The following is a 17,776-nucleotide window of genomic DNA, read 5'->3' as shown; positions in this document are numbered from 1 at the left end:
CATTCGCCCGCCCTGTGTGGCCCTCTACATATGAAACAAGACAGGGGGTGATTGTAATTGTTATGCTGTTGTGATGGCCCTCGCCAGTTGTTTCCTGATCTCGGTTGGGATGATTTACGGTCCCTCCCTATGTTCCTGTCTCCTCCCCCAGGTCTGGGAGGACTGGAACGACTGTTTCTGTTTCCCCCATTTGAAGAAGTTGACTGCTTCCTCACATCTTGTGAGTCAGTGCTAAGGTCGTATAGTCGTTCAGCTGCCGCATAGGCAGAGGGGAGATCCTGTACTCTCTGTTCAAATAGTTTTGATTTCGCCCATGGTTTCAGCCCTTCAACAAAGCAAAAGACCTTGTCTTTTTCAGACATATCTCGTATGTCCAACATGAGTCCTGCAAACTGTTTTACGTAGTCCCTGATGTTACCCGTTTTCTTCAGCTCTCGGAGTTTTCGTCGAGCCAAAATCTCGACATTTTCAGGGAAGAACTGCGAGTGAAGTTCTTGTTTCAATCTGTCCCAAGTATCAATAGTGCATCGTCCTTCCTGTATGTCTATAAATCGTGATCTCCACCACAGTTTTGCATGTTCAGCCAGATGCATCGTTGCTAGTGTGACTTTCGACTCTTTAGTCACTATGTTCGTCGCCTTGAAGTATTGCTCAAGATCGAAGATAAAATTTTCCAGGGCTTTTGCTTCTCGTACCCCACAGAAGGGTTTCGGTTCTGGGATTTTTATTCGGCTTACTGCCATTGCTCCCCCAGATGGGGTTTGGTTCCCTACCGCTCAGATGGTGAGATTCACCCTAGCACTCACATCCACTATCTCGGCTCTGACGACGTCAAGGGCCGACCGAAAGTCTTCAGACAATTCGGTTACCATTTGAAGTATTGCTTTTTGGGAGCCGTCCAACTCTTCGACGCGCTCCTCTATGTGGGCAACAGAGCCCGATGAGCTATCGCCACGTTCAAAGCTGCCGAACCGTGCTGTTTTAGTCTCGAGGGTCTCTACCCTCATCATCAATTCTCTGACGGGTAATCCGTCTAGGCGACCCACTACCGCATCAATTCCATCGGCTTTCTCAGCAACTTCTTGTAGCCGAGTCTCTATGAAACGGATACTATCCGGGACCTCTCTCAAGTAGAGCATTTGCTCTCCCATCTCTACCGACCTATCCACATGAGACTTATTCAGGTTTTTCGTTGCCAACATGATCACTGATCTTCCCTCTGTGAGCCGACTTGGCTCTGATACCAACTGTCACAATCGCTCTTTCGGAAGCTTCTCTTAGTGATTGTGCGGCACTTGTTCCCGCTCACGAACAAGTCAGCTAACTCAAATACGGACTGCCGGTGGCACACTGAGTGCTTCTCGCAACCTCCACCCCCATTTTAGGGAAAACGGTTTTAGAAAACGGGTTTGGAGAAAAGGTTTTCGTAAGAAGTTTTTGTGAATGTGAATAAAGAAAGAAAGATTGTAGTATACTAGAAAGCAATAAGCAACAACAACAGCTTTATAGAGTACTACTCCGGGTATGAGAAAGTGATTGTTAGTCTTATCTCCATATAGTGCATTCTGAACAAAAAGCCAACTGGCTCCCTTGCATATGCAAAAGGGCGAGTGGTCACTTACAATGAAAATGTAAAGAAAGCAAGCTAACTAAGCTAATACAATACAAGATATGAAAGTATGCTAGAAGGGGGTTGGATCGGGCATGCGGCCATGGGCAACAGGCCCTGGACAAGCATGACCGTGACACTCTGCCCCCCTAGACATAGGTGGTTTATCACCAAACTGGGTTATCAATCTTGGTGTTTTTTTTTTTTTTTTGTTTCTCTCCCTCTGTTGTTTACTGTTGTTTCTAAAATTGCTAGGACATTTATGAGACAAGCATATTAACTGCAAGTTACCACCTTTCGAAATTTCATTTGGTATTAGAGCAGGTCACCTTTATCTCATGTGCTTCAATCATGGATGGCATTAAGGAAGGTTGTTCCACTAAGCGTCCTCCTGTTCTTGATGGAATGAACTACTCCTACTAGAAAGCTAAAATGATGACTTTCTTGAAATCAATCTCAACAAAACCTTGAAGCCAGGGTCTCATCCAACTATGAAGAATGCTAATGATAAAAAAATCTTGAAACCAAAGATTCAATGGTTTGAAGCTGAAGATGAAGCTTCTCTGGAAAACTCATGTGTCTAAATGTTATATTTAATGGTGGTGATCGCAATGTATTACGGTTAATTAATATATGTACCTTAGGTAAGGAAGCTTGGGATATCCTGTCAGTTGCTCATGAGGGAACATCAAAAGTCAAGCTGTCTAGACTGCAACTACTGACAAATTTGAAAATCTTAAAATGCAGGACGATGAATGAATCGCATAATTTACTGTTCGACTGCTTAACATGGCCAATGATTCATTTGCGAAGAAAAGCTGGTCAAGAAAGTTCTTAGGACATTACCTAAGAAATTTGACATGTTAGAACAATTGAGGAAGCACATGACATCTCCACTTTGAAAGTTGATGCATTATTTGGCTCTCTACTAACTTTTGAGATATCTTTAGTTGGAAAACCAGAAAAGTGAAATAAAGGGATTGCTTTGCAATCTTCAGTAGAAGAAGAGATTGATGTTTCTAATAAGAAGTCTTATGAGTCTCTTGTTGACTCTATATCTTGTTTAAACGTGAAATAAATGTTTTCAAGGCAGAGAAAGATTCCTTGTGCAAGTTAGTGAGAGAATGCTAAACTCAGGGTTTGAAAATCTAGATAAAATTTTGTCAAAGGGAAAGTTGCCAGTGACAATTTTGGAATAGGGTTCTCAAAAGGGGGAGTCAGAATTAATTAGTCATCCAAAATCAAAGGAAACAGAAAATTGAGTTTGTGAGAACTCAACTCCTTGAATCATATGGTGCGCCTGAGACATCTTCAAGAGACATAAACAGAAGTCTCCACCATCAGTTCAAATGAACATGGACATGTCACTACCGTGAAAAAAAAGGTCATAAAACACTTTTATGTTCTCAGTTGTATGGAACACCATATAGGTCTTTAAACATGCCTCTTATGTCGTCTTCTACCAGAAATAAGTTTCCTCAAATGAAATAGACGTGGAGAATAAAATGAGTACAACATAAATATAATGTTGTCTTAACTTCCCCCAGGTCTTCAGCAAAGGAAGACTGTTTCTTTGACAGTGACAGCTTCTAGACATATGACAGAAAAAAAAGCTTTATTTCTAACCTTAAGCTTATGTGTTATAGGCGTGTTACCTTTGGAGATGGAGCTACTGGAAAAATTGTTGAAAAGGGGAAATTTAGTTTTCCTAGTCTTTCATCTCTCAATGATGTATGTTGGTTGAAGAACTTACAGCCAATCTTATCAGCATCAATCAATTGTGCGATCAAAGGTTAAATGTCAGTTTCACTAAAGATAAATGCATTGTTACAGATGATGCCAAAGCACTTGTCATGTCAGGTACTTGTTCCTCCGATAATTGTTACTTATGGTCTTTTAAAGTCTCCTCTCAAGTTTGTCACCTATCTCATCAAGAAGAGGCATGCTTGTGGAATAGACGCTTCGTTCACATGAGTATTAAGTCTATTTAGAAAGTTGGGTAAAAAAATATCATTGATGGAATTCCCTCTTTGTAGGTTATAAATGTAGCAATTTGTGCTAACTGTCAAGCTAGTAAATAGGTGCATGTGTCTCATAAACAGGTACCTCATATTATTTCTACTCACATTTTAGAATTACTTCATCTGGACCTTATAGAGCCTATGCAAATAGAAAGCCTTGGAGGAAAAAGGTATATTCTTATATGTGTTGATGACTTCTTGAGATACACCTAGGTAAGATTTCATCATGATAAATAAGAAACATCTATTGCTTTTCAAGCTCTATGACTCCAAGTTCAACGAGAGAAGTACTTAGCTTTGTAGGTCATTTAGCTTTCCATGACTCTAGCATACAATATATTTTGTCATGTTTTTATCTAGACACATAATATATTATGTAGACAATGACAATAAGTTATGCAAAGTTTATTCATGAACACTTCATGAAATGGCAATGATTCTTTTGAAAATATTTCCAAATTAAAAGACAAAATTACATTGTTATTATGTGTTGATGAAATTTTCAATGTAATATATTGATCAAAACATTTGACTTATATCTGTAATTAAAACTTTAAGATAAAAAAAACATAACTTTGAATTATATAAAAATACTTTATAGGTCATTTAGCTTTCCATGACTCTAGCATACAATATATTTTGTCCTGTTTTTATCTAGATACATAATATGTTATGTAGACAATGACAATAAGTTATGCAAAGTTTATTCATGAACACTTCATGAAATGGCAATGATTCTTTTGAAAATATTTCCAAATTAAAAGAAAAAATTACACTGTTATTATGTGTTGATGAAATTTTCAATGTAATATATTGATCAAAACCTTTGACTTATATCTGTAATTAAAACTTTAAGATAAAAAAAAACATAACTTTGAATTATATAAAAAAATGTTAATCGACTATATGCAATCTATTATTCATTCTAATTCAGCAAAGAAATTTAAAGATGAACCCATGAATTTGAATATGAATCTCATTCATATAAATGTAAAATTTCTATTGCTATGATACTCTAGTAAGTCAGAATAAAAGCCACTGTAGGCAGTCAGTCATTTCTTCACTGGATTGAGACTTCTCGACCAAATGTTACACCAAAATAACTATTTATTCCTATAAAATCTAATTACCATATTTTGGTCAAGAAACCATTAACTTACTTAACAATTTCTTTTAAGTGTAACTCTTCATTTTAGATTCTAGAGTTCCGCCTCAATGAGCAAACCATAGGGAAAACCGACTGAGGCAAAAACTAAAGAAATCCTATCCATTTCTGATGTTTGGGTAAATTTTCATGAAAACACCATTCGTAGGGGAACACAAGCAAAGGTGTCTTGAGGCCAAGCGTGAAAGTTTACTGCAAACCAATGAAGGAGACCGTTGGATGTGTTGACACAGTTCTCTCGCCCACTTACTATAAACACTCTCTCCATTCATCTTGGTATTGACCTATCCAAACACCATCCGTAGGGGGATATAAGCAAAGGCGTCTCAAGGTCAAGTATAGTTCTCAAGGTGTGAACTATTTAGGGAGAAATGTGAAAAGGAAATTGAAAGGGAGAAACTGCAATTAATGATTAAAAAAAAGGGAGAAATTGCAAAAAAGATCGTTGGGAGGCTGAAACCCACAATCTGGAGATTGCCTGACGCACGCGCTGCCCATCCAGAGCATTGCAACGGTTTGATGCTAGCGTTATGACACTGACTTTTAAGTTGCCGCAGCGTTGGGCCACACTATATGTAGCGTCGGAATGCTCCGTGCAATGTTGCAATACAACAGCTAGAGCGTTGCAATGCTACGACTGGAGCGTTGCAATGCTGTAAGTAGAAATCCAGCTCTACTTCGTCCGTGTTGGGTTTTATTCTCTAAAACTCGTAGATAGTAAATGTTATTAATTGAACGTCATCAATAAAGAATTATGGATGTTAATTCAATAAATATTATTTCTTGTATTGTTGTCTATTTTGTCTTAATAACCCTAAATCTAATAAACTAACATCCAAGGTTGTCTTATAAGTCTTGAACTGTATGTGGAGACATACAGGGATCAAAGTTCAAGATACAACCTAAAGGGTCTATAGTATAGGGATAATGTTGGGTACCTTATTCTAGTAACACTATAGATACGACTCACTTTGTATTTGATATAAATGTAATGATCCAACGCGTTCGTGTAGGTTACCCGCGAGTGGGGGCATCATATGCAATGAGTTTTCATAAGACTGAACTGTGAAATAGGAACCACTAGATGTAATATCATTGACTAGTTAGGTTCCTATTTCAATAGGATGATCTAGGCGACTTAGTCTTAATCCTGAGTATACTATGAACTTCTGCTCACGAAGGATTTCCCTTTGATTTTCATGGGTGAGGGTGGTCGATTCGCCGACTCAATATGCCTACCATTGGGATAAGACCGAGTGGGGAGCTGGGAACATAATAATACAAAATGGAATTCACTCATTCCCGCCTTAAGGGTAAGTAGATGAATGTTCCCTTAAGTGGTATCTTTGGGACTTGAATAAGAGGCCCTACCGTCTCATTGACCTGATAGGGGTTTTTGTTTATTGGTTGGACCATAAACAGGTTGTTCACTAGATGAGTAGTGGTACTTAAGAAGTTAGAGGTAACCCAAGGGTAAAATGGTAATTTGACCCAGTTGGAGTTACGAACGCTCATGCAATACTAAGTTGCTGGTATTGGTCTATATCCGTGGGCACAGAAATATATTTGTAGTGAGAAGGGTACAGTTGTGGGTCTTTAGTAGAGTGTACCCACAGTTAACGAATATTGATTAATTTGGTTAATGAGTTTAGCCAATTAATTTCATATTGTTGGAACTTTCGATCTACAGGCCCATCAGATCCACTCGTTATCTCATTAGAGGATATTTCAGTGGGATAATTTAAATTATTCGAATTAATTTGAGGAAACTGTATATTAATGTGGTTAATATATAATTGATTATGGATATGATCTATAATTAAATTGGAAAGTAATATTTGAATAAGATTCAAATGAATTATTTCAATTGAATTAGATTCACAAATAATTAGTTAATAGAGAGTTTTTGCACATATATATGGGATGTATATGGTAATTAAATATATACATTAAATTAGATTTAATGTATAAATAATTATTTAACTATTGTGCAAATTAAAATTAAATGGGTGTTATTTAATAATCGGACTAATTAATTAAATAAGTATTATTTAATTAAATGGGCTAATTAATTATATAAGTGTCATTTAATTATTATAAAAAATGAAAATATTAGGAAAAAGCTTGACCCTTCTCTATATAAAGACCCTCCTTATGGCCCTTTGGGAATACACTGAAATACACAGAATACAATACACAACATCATAATGTCATTATGCAGAATTATTTCTAAGCCATAAAGAAAATCCTCTCTACTCTCCAAAACCTCTTTTCTCCTCTCCCTTCCCCAATAGTTGGATACCACCTATTTCTCTATTGGAATCCCAGAGAATAACGAGGTTATTCTTGGGATAATGTTCGAGCTTATTCAAGAAATTGTTCGTGATCAAGATCGGTCGAGATTCGTTTGTTGAAACTAGGAGAGGATTATTCGTGGTACTTGAGAATCTACAAAAGTAAGAATCATTCTAATATTTTCCCTAATGCATGCTAATTTACATGTTATATATTCTATTTTATATAATGATTTTGTTTAATGTAAAATTGAATTGGGGATGCAAGGCGTTTTAACAAAATGCTTCCACTATGAGATTTGATCCCTTCAATTGGTATCGGAGCCAATTCCTTAAATCTTCGTTCTTCGTATTTTTCGAAACAAAGTCTTTAGAGGATTTTCATATTATGCATTATGAATATTTGAGTGTTGGTTTGCAAAAAATTAGATAATTTCAATTTTGGCACCAGTTTACTCTTTAATTTGATTAAATTGTAAGGGTCCGTTATATTTTTTGGGTAATTTAATTCTTACTTCAAGTCTTTAAGTCCGTGTCGATCGATAGAGTAATGGTTGCTGAAGAGATTGAGAAGAAACAGAAGCATTCGGGGCATGTTCGGAGTTGAAAACATGCAGAATGGGAGTGTTCTATCGATCAGCATCGCAATGTTGTGATGCTGAAAGGCGAAGTGCAGCAATCACTGCATTGCAACGCTGCCCTCAACGTTGCAACGTTTCAAGTTTCTACAGAATGCTGGCGGCACACGCAGGACGTCTTCAACAGCAGCTTTAACCTAATTTTGTTTTTGTAATTTTAATTAATTTATTAAGTAATTAAATTAATATAACAATTTAATTAATTTTTCATCAGGGTGCCAAAATCGGTTCAATTTTTGTTGTTTAGTTTATTGCACACTGGATGTATGTTTTAAATTATTTTTTGAATTCATATTACATATTCAGTTATATCCAATAGACGCATAAATATATTTATTGTGCAAAGAATGCAAATATCGGTCTTTAGTGGAGCGGCCGATAATTAATGAAGGTTGATAATTTAATTAAATAGTTTAATTAATTAATCAAGTATCATTAGAACTTCAATGTACAGGTCATAAGGTCCATTCGTTAGATCAATTAGGATTAATGAAAATCGAATAAATTTTGAATAAATTTGAATTATTCAAAATAATTAAAGAAAATTAATTATATGAGATATAATTAATATATCGATACATTATTATAAAGTATAATGTATATAATGCATTATAATATAAAGTTTTATTGAGAGAATTAAATATTGAATATGATTCAAATATTAATTGTATGAATATGATTCATTTAAACTATAGGTTAAAATTCATATGAATATGATTTATATTAATTCTATAGGTTAGTTGAGAGAAATAAATATTTGAATATGATTCAAACCTTAATTATATTGGATATGGTTCATAAAAAAAAATATAGGTTAAAATTAATATAAATATGATTCATATTAATACCATAGGTTATATGAGAGATTAATGAACTATAAATTATATTATATGTGATATAATATAAATTATAGGTTATATATTATATGTAATATAACACACACATATATATATATTAAGTTAGTTAATATATATTAATTTTATTATTATTATTAAAAAATTCAAATTAAATTGTTTTTAAAATTTTAAATAATAGAGAGGGAGTTATTTTGAATAACCATCCTCCCTCCTTAATCTCTCAATCAACGAATTAAAAAAGGTGGTGGATCATCTTCATCTTCAACCTCCTGTTATTTTCACTTTGTAATGCTCTCAAGCCAAAGAAACAATTTCTCCTTCCCTTCAACCAAAATTATTCTCAGCAAGCCCACAACTCTGCTTTGATTCTCATCCTAGATAATAATGATGAAACCCTTATGATGGTGTTCAGGATTTTACATTTGTTGTGCATTCCATTTGGGTTTGGGAGAAGAACAGTCATTCGTGACCTTGTTATGAATTGGGAGAGGAAACGTGAAGATAGTGATTTTCAAGGATATGTTCTCGATTCCCTTTTTCCTCTATAAATCATAGGTGTAAAAGTATGCTTGATGAATTTTGATCATTTTTCCATCCTCTGCTTTATTTGGTTCTATAAAATGTAAATTGAGACTCAATTGCATTCACATGCTTTCTTTGTGGGTGTGAAACCCTTCACATGACTCACTGGCTATTTTGCTAGGCTCACCCTCTGAGACTACACATCTTTTCCTAAGCCCAAGTAGTAGCTTGCACACAATGTTCTTGGGTTGGAGCATGCAAGGATATACCTCATTATTCATTTTGGTAGGCTCGAATGGCTGAGCATGTTGACTTGGGCCAACCCACTTCTCTAAGCCTTTTTTTACCCTAGAGAGGTGATATATTTATCATGATTCAAATATTATTGACAATGAAGTGTTATGGTTCAGATATTATCGACAAAAAAAAAAATGTCATCATATATTCTTTTTTGACATTTTATAACTGTCGTCAATACCCATAACTCTAACAGCAATTATCCAAGTTTGAGTCAATTGATGACAAACATGGTAAACTTGACAATCATTCATTGTCAGTCATTGTTCATTCATGCTCGTTGATGTTCATACCTTTACTAAAAATATTGTGACAAGAAATAAGCGTGACAAATTTTAATTGTGACAGTTTTTAAATGTCATGGAATCAGAATGTTGTTACAGTGAATCCAAATACTCATTAATTTCTTCAAAATTATCAGTTTTAATCATATATTTATGTTCCCCTAAAAAAACAAGCACTTGTATTTAACAACAAATAAAAATATCTAGATCAAGAAGACTACAATAGCCACATCTTTGTAATTTTAATTGTAATTAGTTTTCATTACTTCCATTAATTGTGATTAATTTTCCTTTCATGTCATTTGTCGTGGTTATTAAATATTTGATTGTGTCTATAATAACTGTCAAGACTTTAAAAATGTGTACTAATAAGATCTTATCTTAACTTTTCAAATTTTATGTCTAATCATTTTTAAAATATTTTTTAAAATGTTTACTAAGTAAGAAAAGAAAGTGTTCATGTAGCTATTATGAAATTTGTGTTGTCTAATAAAAGAAAGGGGACGTCAATATAATAACTGTCAAGACTTCCAAGGAAATAGATTTGAACGTGGTGTCTAATAAATCAAAGCTTTTAAAAATACTATAAAAATTTTCCATACCTTTTATTTTGTTTTTAATAGGTTGATGGTTAAATGATAAGTCTTCTAATGATATTGACGTCCCCTTCTATTATTGAAGAGGTCAAGTCCTTGTGAATAATTGAGGAAAATTTGTATGGAAGAGTCAAATTTTGAGACTCACTCGAAATTTGGCTCATCTTTAAAAAGTATTCAAAATTTGGTCTTTTGATGATGTTAGCCACATGTGAAATGTCCGTTTAGTCTCCAAAAGGCTCAATGTCGTGCATGCATCTCAGATCCTCGCTCATTCCTCTTATTTTGGATTCCTTTCTCTCGTGTTTTCTCTCGTTAAAAATGCTCATAGCACACACTTGACCCGGATTCTCGTACATTCCTCTCGTTTTAAAGTCCTTCCTCTCGTGCCTTCCTCTCGTTCTTCATCAGATAAAAATAGAATGTTTTAGATTTTGAATTTTAGTTTGACTCCCTAATTCCTCTCGCTTCATCTTCTTTCCTCTTCCTCAATACAACATTTTTCTCTCTCTTAGTCGTCAATAGAAACCACAACTTGCATGCATCTAATTCAATTTCTGTACCGTCAAACGCCAACAAATTGTGGATTGTCTTCTTCCACTAGTAACTTGAAATGCGTATGAACTGTCTCGTTTGCTCCTTTCTACACCTCCAAAAGTTAAGATAACACTGGTACAGATTGTGATTTAGGTTTTCGCTTGCATTTGATATCATAAATCATCCTTAGGATTAGAGTCTAGGAAGAAATGAAAGGAAATACGAAGAAGAAGAAGGGAGAGGGAAAACAAGAGGAAGAAGGGAAAGAAAAAATGAGAGAAAGAATGAGAAAAAGAACTAGAGGAAGAAACGAGAGGAAGAGGTCAAGTCCTTGTGAATAATTTAAGGATTGTTTCCTTTTCTTAGCTAAAGTGGGATCACAATTTTCTGGCTCATCATTCCTTTGCAAAGAGGAACATTGGAAGAACATGTTTCTTCTCTTCTTTCTTCCCTCTTTTCGGAGTGGTTTGTTTTGTTTTTATCATTTTGTAGGTTAGTTGTGTTTCTTCTTCTTAAAAAATAATAAATAAATAAATTACAAATTTAGTCGTTAACTTTTAGTTTGTGTTTATTTAATCCTTTTGGACTTTAAAAAAGTTTAATAGAATTTTAAACTTATAAATTTTGTATTTTTATATGATAGGTACTTAAACGTTAAAAAAACTTTAATGTGTTCTTGAATTTCAGTTTTATGTCTAAAATTTATTAGATATTTTTTATATGAAAAAAAAATCTTTTCATCCCAAACTAGTTTCCATTGGGTCTCTTTCAAAATGCTACATATTTATTCTTGAGATTTGAGTTTAATTTTCCCTTGGACTCTAGGTTTCAAAATTAATTATTGTATTGAGATTAGTTTTCATTTGATCTTAGAGTTAGATATTGTACACTTTCACTTTCAAATTTGCTTACTAATGCTCACTTTGGTATTTGATGTTAAAGTTTCAGTTAACTAATTTTAAATTAGGAAAATTGTATTGGGTAACAAAAATAATTAACAGAATTGCAATTTTATCTTCAACTTTTTACCTTTGTAAATATAGCAAAACTATTAAATTCTATTTATCCTTGTTTCAATGTATGTTTTCTATTTTTTTTCTATCTACCTAAGATCCCTCCCACCTGGTCTAAAAAAATAATAAAATAAAATAAATCTTTCGCTCACATTTTTCAATCCTATTTTTTCTCTTCATATATTTCATCTCTCACATTCTAACTATTTTTACTTTTTTTTTTTTTTATCTCCTTTCTTATTTGATTTTCTTCTATCTATACATAATCTTGAGTTTACTTATTTATTTAATTTGTTATGTTTTTTTTGGGGGGATTTTATTATTAATTTTTTTTTTTTTTTGTATTCTTAATATTTTATTTTGATTAATCTTTTCAATTGGATAGATGTTTGTGTTTAATTTTAATTTGATTCTATTTTTGTTTGATTTCTGAGGTTTTTCTTTGACTTATGAGGTTTTTCTTTTATTTATGTTATTCTATAAATAGGTATATCAAATTTAAAATAAACCAGTTGTAAAACATAGATTATGACAAATATTCACATTGATTTACTAAAAAGAAAAAAACTCAAATAACTATGTTGATATACTAAATATATATTCACTAATATTCGGGGTGAGCATGGTAGACCGAAAAACCGACCCGATCGATCCAAACCGGCCGAAATTAAGCCAGACAGTCGGTAGTTAACAAATTTTGGTCGTCGGTTTAGGTTATTTTGAATCAACGCTCACGTCGGTTGGTGGAGATGGTCGGTTGACACCCGACCGACCCGATCGAAATTTGTTAAACATATAATTTTTAAAATGATTCGTCTTCAGCTGTTCACATAGTTTTTTTTTTCTTAAAATAGAGTTCACACATGCGTAGTGTGTTTTCTTAGACACTTCGATCGATTCATCTTCAACCATTCGCGTAGGGTCTTCAGTCGCAGTGACTCCGTCCATCAATCCATCCGGCGTCCATCGTTGGAGCCCAACCTCAGTGATCCATCCATCAATCCGTCTGCGTAGGGTCTTCAGTCGCAGATTTGTAGCGACGTCAGCCTCCCCTCGTGCACTGTCTGTTCACTGTCAACCTACTCTCGTTCACCGTTAGCCTCTCCTCCGGGCCTTCGACAGAGTCTGACATTGAGGAACTTGGTAATTTTTTCCTCCCTCGTTTTGTTGTTACTTTGAGTTTTTTTTCTCTCTGTGACAGTCAACAGAGTGGTTTTGTTGGTAGTTGGAGGAACTTATTCATGCTATTTTTTAATTAAAACAAGTTGCTACTGTGATTTTTCGAGAACTTACTTTTCTTTTTCTCAGTAAACAACGACCGGCCAACTACCAACATATAAGTAATCTTTGAGAAGTAGGCAAATAAGTATTGGGGGAACTTATTCATACTATTTTTTTTCCTTTTAGTACAGATTGGTAGTTGCACTTTGAGTATTTTTCATGTTTTATGAATGATTTTGTTTCTGTGTTGTGATTTTGTGAACTATTTGAAGTTCAACTATTCTAAATATTGAAAATTTATTTCTAATTTTAAAAAAGATTTATCTAGTCTCATATCATTAGTCTGCCATTTTTATTTTGTAGACTTACATGGATTCCAACTGATACTTCAAAAAATGAACAAGATGTAGAAACAGATGCCAATACAAATATCGTTGATGTTGATTCAGCAAATGAGACATCAGATGTTCCAAATCCACCAAAAAGAAGAAATGTTGTGAAAAAATCCATGGTTTGGGATCATTTTGAGAGGCTAAAAGGTGTTCCTAAAGATCCTCATGCTCAATGTAAATACTATGGAGTTGTCTATGTATGTCATTCTAAATGTAATAGTACTGAGACTATGAAGAATCATTTGAAAAATTGTGAAAAATACCCTTACCATAAAAAAACAGATCCAACCCAAATGACACTAGCTTTCAAAACTAAAGACATAGACAATGTTGGGGATAATACTTCACAACTTGTATGTGAGTCATATAGTTTAGAGAGTTGTCGGGAAGCTTGGTTGAAATGGTAATTTTTGACGAATTTCCATTCAAGTTTGTGGAGGGTAAAGGATTTAAGAAATTTTTCGATAGATTAACATGTGCAAGCCAACCTAGATTTGTTGTTCAGTCTCGGTTTATCGTGGCTAGAGATGTACTTAAGTTGTATGTTAATGAGAAAAATCGTTTGAAAGACATGTTGCGAACAAGAAGTATAGGTTAAAGAGATGTACTCAAATAACTATGTTGCGAACAAGAAGTTTGTACTTGAGTTGTATAAAGAGATGTACTCAAATAACTATGTTGATATGCATGATATACCTTAACCGTACAACCACATAAGTTACCATATGGTAGGGAAATCATTAATGGTCCATAATAAAATGGCTTTAAGCATGAAACGTTGTTCTTCATATGCATCGTAACATTCTACCCCATCTTTCCAAAGTTTTTTCAAGTCATCTACTAACGGAGCTAAATAAACATCTATGTCATTTCCCGGTTGTTTAGGACCAGATATTAGTGCAGTCAACATAAAAATTTTCGCTTCATGCACAACCATGGAGGTAGATTGTACGTCACTAACATCACTGACCAACAACTATATCTACTACTAAGATCTCCATGTGGATTTACCCCATCTGTCGAAAGAGCAAGACGAAGATTTCTAGGTTCTGACCCAAACTCTGGCCACAAATTGTCTATTTTTTTCCAGATAGGGCATCTTTGGGATGTTTTAATAAATCATCTGTTTCTTTTTTTTTTTTTAGCATGTCACGTCAATAAACTTTTGTTTCTTTACTTCGAAACATTCTTTCAAATCTTGGAATTGGGGGGAAATACCACATGACTTTTGCTGGGATATTCTTAGCCCTTTCGTTTAAATTTTTTTTGAAGCTTCCATCTTGACGTACCACAAATGGGGCATACATTTGCATTAGAGAGTTCTTTTCTAAACAAGCAACAATCATTTCTACATGCATGAATCTTCTCGTACTTCATTCCAAGAGTACCCAACATCTTTTTTGCTTCATAAGTAGAAGTTGGAATTTCATTAGGACTAGGTAATATGTCATGAATTAATTCCAACAACTCAGTGAAACTCTTATCGCTCCATCCAAATTTAGCTTTTAAATTATATAACTTTACCAATGTAGATATTTTGGAAAAAGTTTTACAATTTGGGTACAATGGTTTCTTCACATCATCTAATAATTCTTCAAAATTATCGGATTTTCCACTAAAATAGTTATTGTATGCAGCCTCAAACATTCCAATTGTGTCATCAACATCAACATCATCCTCATCAACTTCGTCTCTTTCACTAGTAGACACATTTTCATTGTTTCTCTTAATCGGTAATGATTCACCGTGAAAAATCCATGTCTGATAACTTTGATCTATACCATTAAAAAATAAGTATTCTCTTATTTTGTTCACATCTAGAGTCTTTGCATTAACACACTTCAAACATGGACAACTCATGACATTCGGTATATTTGAATGTTGTAGACCATTTTTAATAAACATCTCGACCCCTAAACCATACTCAGCTGACATTCTATTCATTTTCATCCATGACTTATCCATGATTGTAAAATATGCAACTTAATCTACAAAAAAAAAAAAAACAATAACAAGGGAAAATTTAAAAGCATAAAATTATGATTGTAAAATATGCAACATCAACAAATTTAGAACAAATAGACTTTTAAGATAAGCATCTTATAAATATTAGCTTGTACTTATTATTAATGTTGTTATTAAGTTCTTTTTGTGTTGGGTGCACCTTCTCCACTTGTCAACCTTCATAAAACACGTCCAATGCAATCTTCCTATCTTCCTTCCAAATCCCCAAGAATCAAACTTTAACTTTACACGTCAAACTTGAATCTAACAAATGAAAAACTTCACTCAAAATCAAGTATTGAATCCAAACAAATATCACAATAAACTGTGTCCTTAGACCGTGTTTTGTATGAGTCAATATCAAGGACTCAGTTCCTATCAATGAAAAGAAAAGCCAAAAAAATAAAAACTCAGCAAAGTTCAAAATTTCATCAATCCAAACAAATATCACAATAAACTGTGTCCTTAGAGTTAGACTCTTTCTATAAATACTTCAAGAAAAGCTAACAATGAATAAAATACCTAACATATGGAAACATATCACAAATCTAACATGTAGTTCTATGGAGCAATAACAAAATCTAAACATCCAACAATCAATCAATAGATTAGGATTTACACATAACAAAATTTAGGATTTACACATCTAAACATTTGTTCTTCTCCGAGTGCTGTTCTTCAAGACCTATAGTATTTGGAAAAAGAGATTTCTCTAATACGAAATTAAATTTTGCCTCTTTCTTCTTTGAAAACAACAACACAATAACAAAAGTATGAGAACTGACATATCCCGCCCCAGACCACCTTCTTAGCCTAGAGAAAGGCGTGACTGCAGCAGTTACCAACCCTTGGGCTGACACTTACTGCCTAATAACTCTTGTGAAATAACTCTAATACTAATTATAATTCATATACAACGGGATGTCTTTAGGCCCACAATTTATTAACTTAGAAACATAATATGTTTAGAGTCATTACAACACTAGATTTACAAGTCTCAAAACCCACAAACCCTATTCCCTATATGAACAATAGTAACGTGTGTACAATATTAATCGTAACTACCTAGCAAACGGTTACAAGTCTTTTAGTCCTTTAGTGATAGAGCAGACGCAAAGCTATCTTCAGAGGATTTGACCGCTACCTGTGAGGGGGACAAAACATTTGAAAACGGGGTGAGCTTACGTCTAGTGAGTGACCAAGAAAACATAGTAAATTCTCATGCATAATTTCAGAAGATAGTTTTATCTGAAATATAATTTAATGCAGCATAAACAATTTCCAAGCGTAATGTCTATAAAACTGTTTTAAACATAAAATAGTAAAATCATTTCTCAAATCAAAGTACTATATAACTGGTAAAATAATCCCAACACCAACTACTAGTCCAGAGAGAACCCTTTTGCTCAATCTCTGACTTTATTCACCTGTAGCCACATTAGGTACTACTACCCAGATACCTTCTCCTTGTACTTCAGTATCGAGCTACTAGGATACCTTCTCCAATGTACTTCAGTATCCCGTTGGCTTGGTACCTTCTCAAATGTACTTCAGTACCAATAGATACCTTCTTCTTGTACTTTAGTACCAATAGATACCTTCTCCTTGTACTTCAGTATCTAGTTGGGTGGATGCCTTCTCCTTGTACTTCGGCATAGCATTTTACCAAAACTATTTATAAATAACTTTTCTCTTTAAAGCATGTACAGTATAACACATATACAATGTGGCTTTAAAGAGGGTAACGCATGCTGGATAAAATCAATACACTTACATATGTAAATAGTTTTTCAACAATATGCATGCGTTCAAATCACAATTCAAACTTGCTTGGAAACCATTTTATAAAACTAGTAGGCATGAGAATTATTTTTCGCAAACATGCTTTTTGTAAATGTTGTAATCAAAACAGTTTAAAATGTTTTAGTTCGAAAATATTTTAGCCACTCACCTCGAATTCTTAGGAACTTTTCACTCTAGTAGCTCCTCGGGTCCCTTTTTCACCCCTAAAATCCAGATTCAAATTACAACTTAGATTACTCATAGTTCCAGATCTTATTTGGAAATACTTCCTTCTACAAACTTATTCTAAAATGTCTTAGAAATCTTACCCTAAACTTTCAGCTCAGAATTCCTCGTGGTTTGGCCGAAATCTCAAAATATTTAAGACTGGCCCAGACTGATCCGACAGTCTGACCCTTCTACCTTCTTCTCAACCTCTAGCCCAATTTCTTTAAGCCTTTTCCTCCGACAGCCCTACTCTAAAAACTAGACTTCTAGAGCTTTCAGATGGATTTAGAATTACTCCAAACGCACGAGCAGATTG

This window comes from Benincasa hispida, chromosome 1, assembly GCF_027475165.1.
Source record: "Benincasa hispida cultivar pf3 chromosome 1, pf3_genome.v1.1, whole genome shotgun sequence".
Taxonomy (NCBI): Eukaryota; Viridiplantae; Streptophyta; class Magnoliopsida; order Cucurbitales; family Cucurbitaceae; genus Benincasa; species Benincasa hispida.
This window is presented reverse-complemented; position numbering follows the sequence as displayed.